The sequence below is a fragment of the Pieris rapae genome, chromosome 8 (assembly GCF_905147795.1).
Source record: "Pieris rapae chromosome 8, ilPieRapa1.1, whole genome shotgun sequence".
Taxonomy (NCBI): domain Eukaryota; kingdom Metazoa; phylum Arthropoda; class Insecta; order Lepidoptera; family Pieridae; genus Pieris; species Pieris rapae.
This window is the reverse complement of record NC_059516.1, coordinates 5,901,683-5,905,152: the sequence shown is the minus strand read 5'-3', so window position 1 is coordinate 5,905,152 and position 3,470 is coordinate 5,901,683. Positions and strand designations below refer to the sequence as shown.

Here is a 3,470-nt window from a genome sequence, read left to right as displayed (position 1 = left end):
AACATCTATGTTTAATTATACATTATTATACTTCCATACATTTTTAATTTATTTGCTGTTCCTTTCATGCTTGTATTTCGCGTCCCTTAACAGAATAAGTCAAATACGTAAGAAACCGATTAAAAGATTACAATAAAAGTAATTTTTGCGGCCTTATATCAGTACATTGCCATAATTTTTTTATGACTTTAATTTGTGCCAACTGGGCACAAGGTACTTCGCCAGTGTCGTGTAGATGGAGGAGAGACGAAGGAGATTGATCGGTGAAAATATAATTATGCACCTATAAAAAATAGTTGAAATTCGATTATTAGTTTAAAGACTTCACAGACAACTAATTATTATACATGGTTAAATACTACTTCCTATTTATGAATAATTTATATTTACATATAAATCTGCAATAAAATCTAAAAAAAAATCAAATAAATATGTAATAATATATTGGGCTTTATAACACATACAGCGTAAGTACTAACTTAAATCCAGTTCTGTAAATTCCAATAGTTGAACTGACTGGCTATTTCGTACTATAAACTAATTACGTCACGTGATGCCAGTACCCTTAAAACACCCAGTGCTCCTAGTTATAAAAAAATAACATACACAACGCCTCGTAAGAACAGCGCTGTATTTGCGGGATCTTCATGGTACAAAATAAGGCCCGAAATCAGTGTTGCCATTAAAAGGTTTTTGAATATTTTTTTACTAAAAATATTCTTAACGTTGTTCTCATAATGACCCAGATTTCGGGCCACATGTGTCCTAAACATGATACTGGGTGGAGGGTCTTTCTCAACTGGTTAAGGCAACCTAGGAGATTTCTGTGGGAAAATAAAATAAGGCTAGGGTATGTTGCACTGACCATCTAGCAACACTGCCTGAAATGTGTTGTCAATTGTTTAGGTTGTTTCAAGGTACACTTTCTGGAATGATGGTCCGAACAGACCAAAGGAAAATAATTTTATTTCCCGTAGTAATCAACTTAAAAAATCATGTCCGGAAAATTTTCAATTCAAAAAACAAATTAAATTCCTTCGTTAAAAACCTCAATATTCTGTCATACACAACATTTTTCAAAAAGATATAGCTATTATCCACAGATAATTTTCGCATGCGATTTTATTTTAAAGGGAAATCGAAAACTGGCTTAGAAAACTATAACTTAATCAGTTCCAAACCAAAAATCAAATATTTACTGTGTTGCGTAGGAAACATTTTTAGTAGCAAAGACAAAATGAATATAATTTTGAAGGAAAAATGAATATATTTTCTTTCAACCGGTTATGATTTGAATATTATTTCTTTGTTTTGTTTTAATGTTGCCGCATCTGACCCAGTCCTAGGACATCTATTACAAAGCGTGATTTAGATCTTAGACAAGACATTTTAATTTTCAAGCGAAGGTGAATTAACAAGGTGAACTAGAGACATCTTGTGGTACCAATTGCTATTAGTAAAACTGTCACGTTACAAAGTAAGGACTTGTGACGTCTGACTAAGGACAGTTACGTAAGGATTTCAATTGTAACGGAAACCATGTCATAAGAAAATATAATATGCCTCGAAATATAGGCCTCCCGACCACCGCCGTAGTGCGCGCGGAGGACTCCGATACCTGAAGAAGTCCCTACGCACTCCTCACCCCGGCGCCACCCATGGGTGCAGCACGGAAGACAGCAATACGTCTCGAAATATAATAATAATTGTATCGCATTCATACCAAATACTAGACAATTAAAATGTATCAAATAAAACCAAATAAGAAATGTGAAAATTTGAATACATATACATTAATAATACATTTGTAACAGTGACATCTATTTGACACGAAACAAACTAAATAGTCTACTACTTACGCTTTCTTAGTGTTGTGCGTTAATTTGCCGCTTGGAAAATATTAGCAAGCCAATAGACTTTTTCAATAGAATTTCACTAGATGGCACTCATTTAAATTATGTAAATATTTCGAATATTTTTTAAAATCGTGTCGGCACTGAAAAGTATGATAGGAACAGTACTATTTTATGCACTTCATTGACACATAAAAGATGCCTAACATGCAAACTAAAATAAAAAAATATCATACATAAATAAAAAATATCCTACATAAATGTTATTAAATCATAATAATTGTAATAATATATTTTCTTATAGATAATCGATTGGCTGACAGTATTTCTTTTATTCCAGTCTCTTCATTGTCAATTTTTTTAATAGATCGATTTATAATATGTATCTTTTTTTAGATGCAAATGTCATCGTTCGTTCAACTGTCACAATGGATTTGGCGGGAAACACGGAAACATTGTGATTTGCGACCTCGCGGCTTCCGTTTCAAAACTACAAAGTGCGCTAAAATCTAGGAACTCCGACTATTGTCACTATTGTCGATTACATGACAATGTTTTATGCAACTGCGTTTATTAAGGTGAGCTAGTTTTTTATCATTTGTATGCTTACTTAAGTTATTGACAAAGACCAATATTATTAAAACATTTTTGAAGTTATACTTCTTTTGGCGCGATGGAGAAAAATGATGAGAGTGAATTTTTACGATGCGCGCGCATAAAGTTAGTTTATTTATTTAAATAAAATCTTTTTAGATTAATCACTACTGCATTTTAGTTTTTAATCTTTTTTCCATACGCGAAAGAAGTATAAATTCTAACGCGTGTACATAAGTACACACACTCTTTTTTATTAATTATATATTTGTAAACAAAATTTCAGAATCATGATCGCAATAATTATAACCTCTATTGAGTATATATCTGCATACAGCATTTTGAAAGCGTGTTTTGCAAGCATGAAATAAGCTCCAATGTTGCGTAAATATTCCGTCTACCAATAGGTTACATTTCGATTATCAATAGTTTTAGTATATGTTTTAAACTATAAAATACCTTACTTTAATATAATTTTTATAACTGCCAACAAGTAATTAATATTGGAAATGCAATAAAATAAAATGCCATTTTATTTCCAGATAAAGTTAAGACTAGGTTTTGATCGTAATTTTGTTTATTGTATTCACAGACCGAGACGTACGATAGCTAATAATTGAAATATAATGTTAATAAAGCAGTATTGTGCATAGAAATAATAGAATATTTAGTGGGTGAGTAATACAATTACTTATTTATTAAATAGGACTAAAACTAAGTTTAAGAAGCAATATACATTATGCTTATCTGTTTCTGATAATTATTACCATTAATAAAAATCTACATCACTAATCTATGTGGCAATATTTATTTTCAAATATATTCTTATCGGCCCGGATAGCTCAGTCGGTAGAGCATTGGACTTTTAATCCAAGGGTCCAGGGTTCAAGTCCCTGTTCGGGCGTCCATTTTTTTTTCATTAAACTTTATTCAACTCAATATATCATGACCTATTTTCATTATACGATAATAACGAAATAAACTTCCCCTCTTGTCGAACCAGTTTATTTTCAATAAACACCG

General features: G+C 31.4%; 1 non-coding gene across 1 annotated transcript; it reads left to right on the top strand.

Moving 5' to 3' along the window:
- The first annotated feature begins 3,278 nt into the window (after nt 1-3,278).
- On the top strand, nt 3,279-3,351 carry Trnak-uuu. Its single transcript has one exon. It is a non-coding gene; the product is annotated as a tRNA-Lys (tRNA).
- The last annotated feature ends 119 nt before the right edge of the window (nt 3,352-3,470 follow it).